Here is a 15,130-nt window from a genome sequence, read left to right on the forward strand (position 1 = left end):
ATCTGCAGCTGCTGTGCATGTTTGTCATATCTTGATAAGGTGTATGATTCAGTTTTAGTTCAAGAGAAAATTGTCTTCACTTGTAAGGCAGCATCACAGTATGAACGTGTGTCTGCCTCTTCTGATGAAGCATTCCTTATAAACCACTTTGTACCTTCCCACCTGGTGAGAACTGCAGGAAGGGATTTACTTTCTAAGACTCAGTTACAAGATAAATTAAAAAAGGAATAATTATATTTAAAAAGCATTCATGTTGTTTCCTTTGCATGTATACAAACTGAAATCCTTTCTTCTTTTTCCCACCTCCTACTTTACTGTAGACATATTTTAAGGGCTAATGGTGATTATTTTTATCAAGGTCATGTTTGAAATAGTGTCTTGATGAAAACATAAACACAAACAGGTTTTCTGCAAGAAAATGTTTGGGTTTGTTTTCTCTTTTATTGGTGAATGAAACGATACTAGCAATGGTTTCAGTGCTGATTTCTGACAAAACAGTACAGAGAATCTCAGAAAAAAAGACTGCTGTGTCTTGGTTGAGGTAGAGCCTTATGGACTTTCCAGTAATATATTAGGAAGATTTTTTTCTCAGGAAAAGCAGTGGTGCATTTGCACAGTCTGCCCAGGGAGGTGGTGAAGTCACTGTCCCTGGAGGTGTTCAAGAAGAGAGGAGATGTGGCACAGGGAGACATGGTTAGTGGGCCTGGTAGAGATTGGTTGGCAGTTGGACTAGGTGATTGTAGAGGTCTTTTCCAACCCTAGTGGTTCTATGATTCTGTGACTTGTTGGAACTTCTGTGACGTGGTCATGATACCACTTTGCTGTATAATGCCTTTTCTGCCTGAATTTGATGCTGATGATTAACCTTTCTTGGACTGCTGTAGTGTCTGTGGGCTGGCAGCCATGGCCATGTCTTTTTTCTTGGTTTGCTAGTTGGGGAGCTCTTTCGGTTCACCGCAGATCATTTGTGGAGCATTGGGTTCCTCTTGGTGTGTGACTAATGTTCTTTTCTGCTTGTGGAATTGGCAAAGACTGGATGTATAAGAGTGGATAAAAATCTTCAGGTTTTGTACTTGTATCTCTCTGCCTTCAGCCTAGTGAACTGTGGCTGCCTTCCAGACTGGAAACACTTGTCATCACAAACAAATTACTGAAAGAAGCAAGTTTCAAAGGCAGTCTTAAGAAACGATTTAAGGGTATTGTTCGTGCTTGTAAAGCTGTTGCAGCATTGAGAGGTCAGCACAACGTCGGTCGCATTGGCTATACGTTGCAGCACTTCTTCCCTGTAGTTGATATTGCATGAACCCAGCAACTTCTGCCCTGTAAAAATCTGGAGGCTGCTACCTCAATGAAATATGGATTATTTCATCAGATGCTATTTCACTAGGGAACTGATGTGTAATTTCAGGGGCATTTTAGCTCTGACGCATGAAAGTAAGTTTTCTAAACTACATTCAATTAGGTTCAATGTGATCAGTTGTATTGTTTGTGGATCTGATGCGGCACTTCAGCTAGCTGTGATTCTGAAGATGTTGGTTGCTCTGGACCTCTAACACTAACTCATCAACTCTAAAAACCATCACATGACATTCCTTCCTCCAAATTAAAAGCTGGGTCTGCTTCCAAAATATCCCTACATCATATCTAAAACATTTGTGTTACCCTTCAGGAAAGAAGTGTCCATTGAGGCAACAGCATCAATTATTCCAGTGCTTTGGTAAATACTTGAAGTAGAAAGAAAAGCAAACAGGAAATTGTTCTAGGGATAGAAAAATATGTATATACCTCCATTTTAGGGTGCCTCCCCAAACCACAAAAAGGTCTTTTCTATGAGGCTGGGTTTAGCCGAATCTAATCTGAGCAGTCTGTGTATTGGAGCAGCTACAGAATGCTGGATGTTATTTTTTAGGGCTCTGGTTCAAATGTTCAGCAAAAAAGGCACTCACCTGGGCAGGGAAGAAGGAGGTGTCATGAACTTCTTTTTATTGACTGTGGAGGCCATGGGGAGCAGAGGCAGAGCCTGCTGAAGGCACACCATCAGCAGTTCGCGTGCCTGAGCAGAGGCGTTGAGCATCACGTTCCATTTGGATGCCTCCAGGCTGTGCAGAAAGGCACTGAACACCTATGTTGAAGCACTTGAATGACTCTCCAGGAAATGCTGCCTTGACCCCAGCAGGCTGTGGCTTATGCTCTTTTCTTGTAATGAGAAGCAGTGCGTAAAACACAAAAAGATGTAAAATATCTCCTTATGGAGGTTGCTCTCCAGATGTTGGGATTTTATGCTTCCTTCCCTCCAGTGTATGTTGTGGGAGCATGCTGCTTTCAATAGCAAAATGAACATCAGCAGCTGTGCACACTTGCATACAGTGTCCTGTGTACACAACCTGCTCAGTTGTATATCCCTGCTTCCCAAGTTTGCTGCTGCTCTGGCTGCAAACATCACACAAAGTTGAAGCAGATTTTAGAGCTTCTACCTCTGCAACTGCATCACACAAATTGCTTTTTCAATCGTGCAGCAGGAAAATGAGCATCGGGCCATTTAATGACACCTAATTAGGGCTACAGACGCCAAATGACTTCTGTTGCCCTGCTCAGACAGAGATGTGCGGGTAATGAATTGCCCATTGTCTCAGGCTCACTTCTGCTAGCTAGAGCTGGGAGAAGAATGCTCTGCAAGTCATTTGCTTGACAAATTTAACTTCTTTCTCTATTCACAGTAGATCTCTGCAAGTATCTCAGGCTTCCTGCATCCACTGATGTTACTGAAGTTTCTCAGTGTTTTATTTGTTCCTATTTCTCTCATCTGTTGCTGATTCTATTCAAAGTTCCAGGCAAATTTACTATTTGATGCCAGACATGCATGCTCTGTTGCATAGTTTTGTTTAGTTGGTTAAGTTCTGCAGCAAGTGGTTTGTTCCCCCATTGCAGGTCTGCCACTGAATCTGTGGCATAATTACAATGGGACGAAAAATCTCCCTTGTGCAGACAGCTTTACCAACATACACTTGCATATGCCAGAAAAGCTTATTCAGGGCAGGGAACTGAATTAAATTACATTGATGTAAAGTGCCTGACAACACAGCAGCCCTGCGAGGGCTTTCACGGGCATTACTATGCTGCTGAAAATAGCACTGCTTACTGCTGCAGTTACATTGTTGGGTCTTTTGGAATTAGGATGGTTAGGAAGAGACCAAGCTTAGCATATATGTGAATTCACTGTTTGCCTAGTGCACTGCTGGTATGATACCACAATCAGGACTGATGATTAGAATTCAACCAAAGCCTGGGCAGCCGTTTAAAAATCTTTTAAAGTTCAGTGGGATTTTGGGGTGTTCTTTTGTTGTTGGTGGTTTTTGGACTTAACACTTCTAAGCCAGAAGAGCATTTTCAGTGCAGGTTTGTCTTATCTTTGGAACAGGTTTATCTCTTGCAGTGAGTTAAAGGAACATGGACACTTCCTCATTAGGTTTGGTTGTGCAGTCTGGACATCTTCTGCTAAGTCAGCTGTGGCAGATGGAGCTGTTCCCTCCCTTCCCATGCCTCCCAGAAGGGTCAGAAGGCTCAAACACTCATTCACTTTTGGTCAGTGTAGCTCCTAGTATTGTATGCTGAGCTGAAGTCAAAGAAACAAGAAAAAAAGAGCATCAGGTGGTAAGGATGAGAAACAGTCTCTGGGAGATGTTTTCCAAAATGAAAACAATGATACAGCCATGAACATAATGATATTTTTCTTAGAAAAGGTATTTCACAGCTTCTTAAATGCTCTACTGTATATGGTAATTAGCGGTGGCAATTTGATTTTACTTTTTCAGCAGGGTAGCAAGGAGGGGAAAAAAGGGCCACAAATGAAGAATGTTGCAAAGCTTACAGATGTGAATTGATGAGAGATTGGCTGTGGCTTTCCTCTAACAGCTACTTTTCATCAACTTGGTTTTATGCAAAGTACTGAATGAGCTTTTAAATAGGTATAGATATGCATTTGGCATGCCATTGATTATCAGATCGATTTTGTCATGAGACTGATACCAGCAGGACTGTAACAATACAGGAAAGTATTGTGGGGTTGTGTCATCAATTTGATTCTCCAGCAGAATCAACCCCTTGTCCTTCAACCAGTGTGTTGAATTTTGGTATCAAAAGTGTCAAATTTTGGAATAAAAAGTCTCCCATTGTCTCAGGGAGGTGAGAGGGCCAGCAGGCAGAAGCGCAGGTGTTCTCCTTCATGGTGCGTTGACTTCCAAGATGATGGTAACTTTGAGAGTAGTTTGTGTGTTTGTGAGCTTCAGCAATGGTAGTTTGTATATGAATTGTCTGCAACTGCATATGAATTGTCATCTTTATGATATTACTATTTGGAGTAACTAAGGCAGTGAATAAAAAAGCCCATGGGACCATGTGGCCAGGGGAAAAATGGATCTTCATTTGGAGATCCTTCTCATGTAGCCAGAGCATCACGCCGTTCCCTACGGCTAAGGAACTTAGTGCTCTGTGTTAGGCAGCCCATTGCATTGCTCAGTGCAAATTGGAGATTCATTTTAGAAATGCTTTAGAGGCATGATCAAAATTAAAATATATATATATATATATCTGTAACTTCAGTTGAACCTTATTTCCTGGCCAAAATAAATATTATTTCTATCTGGAAACACTGAGTGCTCTTTTATCTCAAGATGAACACTGGTCTGAATGTTGACTGATGCCACTGAGTGTCTGTACACATGTGCATATGGGCGCATGTAGATGTGGCACTGTTTATTGGGCATGTGGTGATGGGTTGACTGGATGACCTCAGAGATCTTTTCCAACCTTAAAGTTTTCTATGCTTCTAAGGTTTGTACATGCATTTATGTACCTAGACCATGAGCATCACATGCAGTAGTTATAAAAGTGGAAAGATGTTCCTGTGTGTAGCACAATAGAAAATGATTCATTCCTCAGGGGAATTGAATGAGGGAGAAGAGGAAAACAATTACAATAAAAAAGCAAAGCAAGGCCTGAGGTGCTAATAAACTCTAGCCTTTCTAAAACGAGAAGCAGATTTAGTTAAGCAACATGCAAAAGAGTGACTGTGTCACCAGAGCGTGCCAGGCACATCAGGTTGGGGAGCCATTTGAATACATTTCAAGACAGAGCATTGAGGAAAAAATACAATGAACAGCAAACCAAATTAAAAACAACAACAGGATATGTCCTTTAAATGACTCATCCAGCCTCAGCTGATGCCGAAGTACAGTATGTGCAGAGATGGTAGACTTGCACTGAGAGGCATATTTTCCTCAAGCACTTTCTTTTCCTAGCCATTGCCTGAAAGCTACAGTCAGTGCTTGGAACATCTGTGTTTATTTTGCATGACAAACTTGTTCCTCGGCTTTGACAAAATGCGTGCTGATTTGGGACTTGGGGTTTGCAGTTCTTCCATGGGGCTGTGCTGAAGCACATGCGGCTGGCCATGGCATTGGTATATAATACATATTACATGATTTCATACATATTTAATTACAAATGTGCTATATTTTTAATCTTTATAGCTTTAATGTGTGCAAGTGGTTTTAATAATTGGTGCTGTAGGATAGTTACTTCCCAGAATTACCCTGCAAAATTGCTGTGTTTTCAGCCTTCCGTTGTGCAGGTTGTAAATTATAAAACTTGGGTAGTAATAAACTTGGCACCCACTCCTTGCTCTTTAGAGATGCCAACCTGTTACAATAATAGAAAGATACATGCTGGCAAAAAATCCTGTCCAAAGTCTTCATCATCTTGTTTGTACACCCCTCATGGGGAATTGAGAGATCAGAGGAATCCAACTCCTGACCTGGAGGAGGCACTGGCACTGCTGCACTGTTGCTTCAGGGCAAGGAAGCTGGTGAAGGGTCTGGAACGTAAGTCTTAAGGGGAGCATCTGAGGGAACAGGGACTGTTCAGTCTGGGGAAGAGGATGATCAGGGGAGACCTCACTGCTCCCTACAACCCCTGAAAGGAGGTTATAGTGAGGTAGGTGTCAGTCTCTTCTCTCAGTTAAAGCAATAGAATGAGAGGTAGTGTCCTTATGTTGTGCCAGGGGAGGTTCAGGTTGGATATAGGAAACATTTCCATTCAGGAAGAGCAGTGAGGCACTGGCACAGGCTGTCCAGAGAGCTGGTGGACTCACTGCAGCTGGAGGTGTGGCACTGAGGGATGTGGTTAGTGGGAATGGTGGAGATGGGTTGGTGGTTGGACTTGTGATCTTAGAGGTCTTTTCCAACCTTAATGATTTATGATTCTACTTGTTGTGGTAACAGCCACATGATGGTGCCCCTTGGGCAGTCTCAGACATCTGGCACTGCTTGTTGGTGAGTATAGGGAGCAAAATAACTTAGAAGCAAGCAGGGATAGGGCGTAGGGGGTTGTATGAACCTCTCCATTCCTCTGGGACATTCCTCTGCTTCCTTCCTGCTCAGAGCAGCTAAAATGGCAAGAAATTAGGCTGATGTTGTTCAAATCCCTCCAAATGGTACTACAGGGCAGCGCTATTTTGGTCCTCTGGAAGTGGTCACTGAACTGACTTCCCAGCATTGGCACTTCATTCTACAGCCCAAGAGTAGATCTAGAAATATGCAGAATCGCATTCTGCTGGCTAAATTCTTGGAGATCTGTGCTCTCATGGCACAAGCAAATGCTGTAAGCAAGACTGAATCAAACAGCTCTTTTTAAGAATCAAATAAATAAAAAGAAACAACTCAAAACTGTATGAAGGCATTCTGAAGAAATTCTGCTTTGGTTGCTACTTGTTTTATTTGCCATTTCCCAGTTGTGTTGGTTCTGGATGCACTCCGGTAGCACAGTGACATTTGCTTTGCCTAGTGTCCCCCAGCTTGCATTCAGGCCATGAAGCTGGAGTCTCTCCTCCATTTCCTGGCTGGGACAGCGTCATGTGTTCCTGGTTTGCCTTGCACTTGCTGGTGTCTCTGGGATAAAAATGCAGCATGACTTTCCATCATTATCCTGCGTATTTTGGATGTTTTTACGTGACAGTGCTAATCAAGAGGGATCTAGACAAACAAACAAGCCTATAAAAATTGATTCTTCCTGGACTGTGGGTTCTGTGCCACACAGTAAATCTGCATTTAGCTCTTTGTCATGTCACAATCAATTCAAAAGACAGGATTTTTTTTTATTTTTTTTAAGTGGCAGCTACTCAGTTTAATGAGGAAAACCTAAAGGTTAACTAAAACACCCCTTCTGCTTGTGTGACACAATGCCCATGGTGCATTTGTAACAAAGCACAAATCAGTTTTCTCCCATTAAGCACCCATGTAGGGCTGATGTTTGCTGGCTTTCATTTAGGGCTGAGTTATGAAGGTTACTGAGTGCTCTAGCAGTCAGGCCTTATTAAAATGTGTAATAAACTGAGAGAAGACACCATCAGTATTAAACTTTGCTGGCTAGTGTTCAGGTTTGCCCTTCTAGGACTTGATAGCTCTATACTCTAAATACAACAGATCCCAGAATGGGAAACAGCAGCTCTTTACAGGTATGTGGCCTGTGTAATCGAATGAGAAGGATCTGATATTCCACCTGTTAATGTAAGAATTCTAGATTTCATCAAATTGAAAAAAAAAAAAAGAATAATAATCAGGATTTTGCAGATTGAATAATGTATTCATGGGGGGATGGAAGTGTTTCAAATGCTTAAAAATGAGCTGAATGAACCATAGAATCCTTAAGACTGGAAAAGACTTCTAAGATCACCAAGTCTGACCATCACCCCACCACCAACATGCTCACTTAACTATGTCCCTCATTTCCACATCTCCACTATTCTTGAAAATCTTCAGGGATGGTGACTCCACCAGTGAATGGTGGCAGAATTCTTATCTTTAGGAAGATCTTTCTGTCCCTAGAGCCCAAAAGCATGTTCACAGCAGCCCAGATTACAGCAGCTATCTGATGTCTCTCCATTCTGCTCTCTCTCTGCTATAGTCTGCTCTTCAGCCATTGGGCAATCCCATTACCTTGCCAAAGCAGAGACGTGGAGCTGTGTGGTAGTGTTTATGGCCAATTTAACCATAGTCCACAGTGTTCACATACCTCATTCAGTGGAGGTGTCAGATGGAGTGGCTCAACCCCTGACAAATAAATTCAGGCTCACCATGTGCTTTAACACTCGTGAGTTCAACTCTGGGGACTGAATCCCAGTACAGCAGCTCAAAGAGCCCACTGCCACCTCCGAAGGCTTCCAAGCAGGAAGTTTCCTTGCAGATTTGTGGTGTTTATATGCTAAGTCCTTGTTGCAGAAACTCTTCGGCTTCCAGAGAAGCACTTTAAGGGCGATAAACAAACTCTGGTTATCCCTGGAGACAGTGGCAGGAAAATGGCCTAAGGTAACAATCGCTCCTTTGATTGTGCATATTGCCTTTAGCTTCCACCTCCCGGCAATATTTCGCTCTCTCTGAATCTCTTCTTACCCTTGGGCAATATTTAGCTGCTACAGTCCTTTGAGGCCAGTCAATATATGTGAAATATGTTGTTCCAGATACCTTGAAGAGTTTATTGGAAGGCTATTCAGTGAAGTTTTGTGTCCTTGGTTATGGTAGGGTAGAAAACAAGGGGAAGGGAGCCCTCTTCTTTTGAAAGGAATGTTTTCAGATCCAGAGTTCGAGGGTTTCACTTTAGCACTCTCTCCCCATCTTCTCCAAGTTTGTGCCTCTGCTTTGAGATGATTAGATATCCGAGAACTGGAGAAGCAATCCTTATAAAGTCTTAGCTTGGCAGAAGATTCCCACATGCATTTCATTACAAGTGAATTTTACGTAATTAAAATGATAGCAACCAACTTTAAAAAAATAAATAAGAATAATTATATATATTTTTAATTACTAGTACTACATCTCTTCTTGCCTGGAATCAAATTTTTTGTCAGTCAGTGATATTTTAAGCTTGATTATAGTTAAACAATTAGAAATTCATCACTGTAGCAAGACCTAAAGAGACAGTAACAAAATTATAATGATTTAAATTTCACCACAAAATACAGAAAAACAGGTGAAGGTATTAACAAATCTCTCTCTCTCTAATTCCCAAGGTAATACTTTATGTGAATCATTTTCAGTCATTAATTCTCATGAGCTTTTAGATGCCAACATTAGCTGTGTGCGTGATGTTAACCTAAATTCCCATGCTACTATTGCTGATTCAAGATTTAGAAACAAAAAAATGTCTTCTTGGAATCAAATCCTGCTGTTTGAAAGAGGGGAAAAAAACTACTTTGAGAGGAAAGCTCAGATAACAAGTGTCAGCAGCCTTTTTGTTTCTCAGACAACTGTATTGTAACTCACTGTGGTCATTCAGCTTTACCCAGACCTTGGTTCCTTCTGAGAGAAAGAGGGAAAATTGATAATGATGTTTTTGCTATTAAAAGCTCTCTTAATTTTCAGTTACTGTAAAGCAACCTAGTTTCCAGGTAACTTAAAAGAGTACCTGTCCACTGCCAGTCTCTATTAAGTTTACTGATGAATGCAACCGACAGTTATCTTCATTATTTGACATAGTGCTTCAGCAAATGTTGAACTTAGATTCTTGAACTCGAATGTATGTTGAAATGTTTTGTAGAATGTGAATATTAAGATGAAAGAGAGGCTAAGGTGAAAGAGATGAACATTGGAAATAAGGTTTTCATACTGTCCCCAAAGGCTTCAAATGGACAAGGTTAAAATACAACTGTGGAATATTCTTGATTACAAAATGTTAAAACATTTTTCTGTGGCATGATTCAAACCTGCACATCTCTTTTTCTGTTGCAGTGCCTCATACACCAGGTTTCTTCTCGTCATTGGATGCTGCTGTACAACTGTATCTTTAGCAACCCTGTACATCTGTGGATCAAATGTATGATCATGAGGCAAAAGAAGAGATGAAGTCTGTAAGGTAAGAGATATTCAAATCTTACTTAGCAGAGATCTCTGTGTGGTATGAAAAGTTAGTTAGTAAAAATGCCTGTAACTCTGAATAAAGTATCACAAAGAGATGTAAATATTATGATTCCCATTGGCATGCTGTGAAATCCGTGTTTTTCTGTGACTGGAGCATATGATTCTTTTTTAAGCAGCATCTGATTGAGAGGAAATCAAGGTTAGTGAGAAGGGAGTTTTTAGACAATAAGTAAGAAATAGAAAGGGGCTGGGTTTTTTTTGGCATTTTCCCCCCTGCTTCTTCATGTAATTTTGGTGTTATAGTTCTGTTTGGAGACCCGAATTTTCATTTTCATTTGTGTCTATTTCTAATTACGAAGCGTGGTAACTCATTATGAGTACTTAAAATGTATGTTTTTGAATGAGGGTGCCCAGTTTGTGTGGTTTTATTTTAAGGCACTTGTGGGCAAAAAGTTTCATTCGGGAGTGTGGTTTGGACTGCATAACTTCATAAAGATTTAATTAGCATTCCTCCTTTGGAACATGCACACTCGGTGCTAAGATGAAGAAGGTATTTCTGCAGCAGTGTAGTGCTCAGAGCCTCGCTGTGCCATGCAGTGCCTGCAAACCAAGAACTGCTTACAGTGAATGCTTTGAAGGAGTTTTCCTCAGTAATTAGTCATTCTATCTGAAACGATAAGATTTTCAGATTTCTATCTGAAATAAGATTATCATTTGTTTCATTGAAATTTAAAATCCTACTGTGATTCTGTTTGAGAGGAGAGAATGGGTTCAATAGTCCTCATTTCCAGTGTTCAGGTGTTCACTTTACAATTTGTTCTGTGTTTGCAGACTAGGTGTATTAATCTTGATAAAGAGCCCCACCGCTGAGTTTTTCTTTGCTTCCCTGAGACGAGTTACAGTGTCTGTTTTAACCGGTACGAACTGCTTCTGAAACTGGGAGCATTTGATTTTATGATCCTGTCACTGCCAGGTTTTGGAGAGCAATTGATTCTGGGCACAAATGTGTGGATGTGTGGGAGAGGGAAAGAGAGGGAGAGAGATCCACCACAGGAGAACACAGGCCATCAAACAGCAGAAGCACGGCAGGGGAAACTATAGAGTCCAATGGCAGAGAGTTGGTTGTTTTTAGCCTTGTGTTTCTCTTTTACTTGCACAAAAATCATAAGACATAGTTTAAAAGGTTTAATTAATGCCAGTCCTGCATAACCAAATGATGTAACCATAACATAAAAATTGTTTGTGATGTGAGTCTTGCATCTGACACTAGGAAACTACAAAGTGTTCTTAGAAAACAAAACGGTGCTAGTTTGATAGGATTCAAATTAGTTAACTGTTTCCAGTTAGCAGAAATGTAACCAAGTATTATTTTGACAGAAAGGAATTCAGTAGCAATGCAGCCACCTCTTTGACGTAGATAGCTCTTATTCTAATAGCCGTTGCTTTATCAAGAAATGTAAAGTTATATATTTTTTTATTGATATTTAAGAATAAATTCTTATAACATCACATCTATAAAAGGTTCATCACAGACCCAAATACCTCCCTAACCTTTTAAGCTTCTACAGTAAAAACTGTCGTCTTTATTTATATAAGTTTGGGAAAGATACAAATGTAATCATAACCCCCAAGGCAAAATTTTATGGCAGTTTTCAGAACTCCTCTCTATAAAAACTACTCAAACCTACAGGCATAAAAGTTCTCAATAAAATTTGTCTAGATGGTAGTCATAAACCCCCGTCTCTTCCCCCTGGCTGTGACACTGCAGGTGTCCCACTGCCTCACACTGTGGGCTGGGCAGCCATCTCGACCTGCTTAGAGCTGGAGCAGACCTCAGCCCAGCCCCTTGGGCCACTGATTGCCAGATCCTCACCAAACCCTCACCAGCAGCACTCCTATAAGTGAGGCAGGTTGGCATGCCTAAAAGCTTTAAACTGAAAATACTTCCTTAATTGGGCAGGTTCTGCCTGACAAACCTAGTGGCCTTTTGACACATTGATGTCATCTATCTAGACTTCAGTAAGGCCTTTGATGTGGTATCCTACAACATCCTTCTCTCCAATTTGGAAATATACAGATTAAATGGGTGGACTGTTTGATGGATGAGGAACTGATTGCAAGATGAAACCCAGAAAGTAGTGATCAATGGCTCAGTGTCAGGATGGAGATCAGTAATGAGTGGTGTCCCTCAGGGGTCAATACTGGACTAATGCTCTTTAATATCTTCATCCATGACACTGATAGTGGGATTGAGTGCATCCTCAGCAAGTTTGCAAAAGGCTCCAAGCTGTAGGAGGCAGTCAACATGCCTAAGGGATGGGATGCCATCCAGAGAGACTCAGACTGGCTTGAGCAATGGGCCCAAGTGAACCTCATGAGGTTCAACAAATCCAAGTCATGGCAACCCCCAACTATCAGTACAAGCTTAGACATATAAGAATAGAGCACAGACCTGCTGAAAAGAACTTGGTGGTACTGGTGGATGGCAACTTGTTCAGGAGCCAGCAATAAAGCACTGGCACAAGCTGTCTAGAGATGCAATGAATATAGAGATGCGTCCCTGGAGATATTCAGGATCAGTCTGGATGGGGCTCTGAGTACACTGATGTTGCTGTTGGTGTCCCTGTTCATTGCAGGTGAGTTGGACCAGGTGCCCTCTAAAGGTCCCTTCCAATTCAAATAATTCTGTGATTCTGTGAAATGGATCACTCATGGTAATGACTTGTGGATGCTTGTGAGTAGATGGTAGCATAAAATGGACTCCATTAAGCCACTCATACAGCAATCAGCTTACTTTCCCAAAGTCTCAGCTCACCTTTCTGACTCACCCAACAGTGTCAGACTGGGGATAAAAAAAAATAAAAAATCGCTGTGTTTGGAAAGAATCGCACTGAAAGTTGAAATGGACTGGTGTTTTTTCTGGATGCAGTACAGTATTCCAAATGTGCAGTGGTGTAAAGCGTGCAAACTCATCTTTGTTGGGTTTAATTTTCTATGTAAAACACTCATAATTTACATTTACCTTAAGGACTGGTGGCACTTCTGATTTTACTTTGGTGAAATATGAATGCATGCATTCAGCGCCATTTTAAGCTAATTAAAGAATCATTTCAGTATGTGCTTCTTAGACGCAGGCATAACGTGACAGCAGCACGTAGAAAGTTCTTTCTTTACATTTCACTTGAGAAAATAAATATATGAATGTATAAAGTGAAGTTGTGCTGGATTGGAGGAAGGCAGGCTGTCTGTGTTCTTGAAATGAAGTGCAGGAGTAAATCTCTGCAGATTGGGGCTTTAGCGGATTCCTGGCAACTAAATGCTCACGCTTTATCAGCCTAGATTAATTTGCTTTTACCATTCAGCATGGATTTAACCCTGATAACTCACTCCGGATGGTATCTGATGAAAGGCCTGAGTCTTTTCTTTCTGTCTTCAATTAGAAGTATAAATGGGAATGAGTTCTACCGCTTACAAAAATGAAACTAGAAGCAATTCGTAGATTTGTGTGATTTTTGGTTTATTCTCTTCTGTGAAATAAGTCCTAGAAAGTTTTCTTTGCAGTCTCAAAGCACTCTTGAGGGATCCTAACAAGCAGGAACAACTTAGTTGAAAACTGCTGATGTGGAAGTATTTTTTCTAACCTGATGGTACTAGAATATCCTGAAGTCCATTCCTCCATTGACAGCAGCAAGACTGGAAGTCACACCAGATGCTTGGGCTTGGTGGCCCAAGTCCTGCCTTCACAGGATGTAGCTTTAATTCTCACACCCAAGCATCTGCCATGCTGCTCTGTGGCTGTGAAGTGGCTGCTCTACACTCAGCTACTGGGCTTTGTGGAAATAGCAAAGGAATATTCTGTTCCTGGTTTGCTTCATATGGAAAGTCCACAGCTCACATCTGCTGAAAAACTTTCTGAGGCCCCTTTCCTCTTAATTTAATTTCCTACTGCTGAAAGCCCCTTGCAGAAACTCAGAAGGAAGCTCAAGGCACTTCTGTCCCAGTCCACAGAGGCAACTGGAGAAATCTGGATGCCCGGCAGTTGCCAAGCTCATGTATAATAAAAGATATGATTCATTAGGTGACCTTTTTTTCCTGTTTATCTTAAAATAGACTTAATTACAATTCTGCCTTCCCATTTGTGTCTTATGTAGGAAATTGGCTCTCAGGGTATTAACAAGCCAGCTGTTAGCGCTTCTTTAATATTTCCCTGTCTTCTGCTCCATTAGAGAGGCCTGCATACTTGGTACATGCTAGGTTTGTTAATCATTAGTTAACTCTGCTTTATGGATATTGACTAGCAAGGTAACTTCTACCAAGTGCTTATCATTATTTGTCATTTGTAGAGCTGTGGTGTCTTTTTAGTGCCTCAGTTAAAAGCTATATTTATAGAATCATAGAACCATTAAGGTTAGAAAAGACTACAAAGGTCATCTAGTCCAACTGTCAACTCAACTCTACCATGCTCACTAAAACATGTCTCTCAGTGCCACATCTATCCTTTTCTTAAAAACCTCCTGAATTTAAAGCCTCCAGAATTTAAGAGCAAAGTTTAGAGATTTCTATCAAAGAAATCTATCTTCCATCAAGGAAAGCTAGTTTCTCCTAAGAAACTGAACAGAATACAGTACTCAAATACCAGTGAAGGATGGTTGCTGTTGAGTTGGCCAATCTGCTGGCTCTCTTTAGGAGCACAGTAGGGTATGGTCTTTGTGAGACTGGAAAGAATAGAATGACCACTTGTGCTTTGGAGAGGCTCGTCCTAAAATCAGGCATGCAGAAAGTCTGTGCTGAAGAGTTTAGGGGTGGCTTTCTTCAGCTGCTACGTGTTGGTGAGCAGAAGATGACTGTAGGCAGGCTGGATGTAACACCTTGCTTCAAGTATTCCCATCTTTCTATAGCCATTCAAAGGCTGGCAGGTTTGGAAAGATAACAATTTTCCTTGTACTGGAGAAACCAGTGTTCAATGCTCATGTTTGAATAGCAATAGAAGCAATTAGATCCTCACTTTCAAGAGGGCACTTCTGCTTGATTAGAAGACTGACAAGCTGATAAATTCCCTGGCTACACATGTAAAACTCTGCATTAGCCAACAGATTTTTCTTACCTTCCTACCTCATGACAACACCAAGGGAGCCAGTGAAGAACACAAATATCCCCAGAGTCCTAAACGGCCTTCATCAGACATGTCCTAATGAAGCCAAGTTAAAAATATGTAATAAATT

The 15,130-nt window shown here is 41.1% G+C and overlaps 1 long non-coding RNA gene across 1 annotated transcript in view; it reads left to right on the plus strand.

The window, feature by feature from the left end:
• Positions 1 to 15,130, plus strand: part of LOC125691769 (uncharacterized) — a 226,102-nt gene that overhangs the window by 138,139 nt on the left and 72,833 nt on the right. The window contains exon 4 of the long non-coding RNA XR_007376240.1: positions 9,780 to 9,903. This is a non-coding gene — a long non-coding RNA (uncharacterized LOC125691769). The remainder of the gene's footprint in view (positions 1 to 9,779; positions 9,904 to 15,130) is intronic.

The sequence above is a fragment of the Lagopus muta genome, chromosome 4, assembly GCF_023343835.1.
Source record: "Lagopus muta isolate bLagMut1 chromosome 4, bLagMut1 primary, whole genome shotgun sequence".
In the NCBI taxonomy this organism is placed as follows: domain Eukaryota; kingdom Metazoa; phylum Chordata; class Aves; order Galliformes; family Phasianidae; genus Lagopus; species Lagopus muta.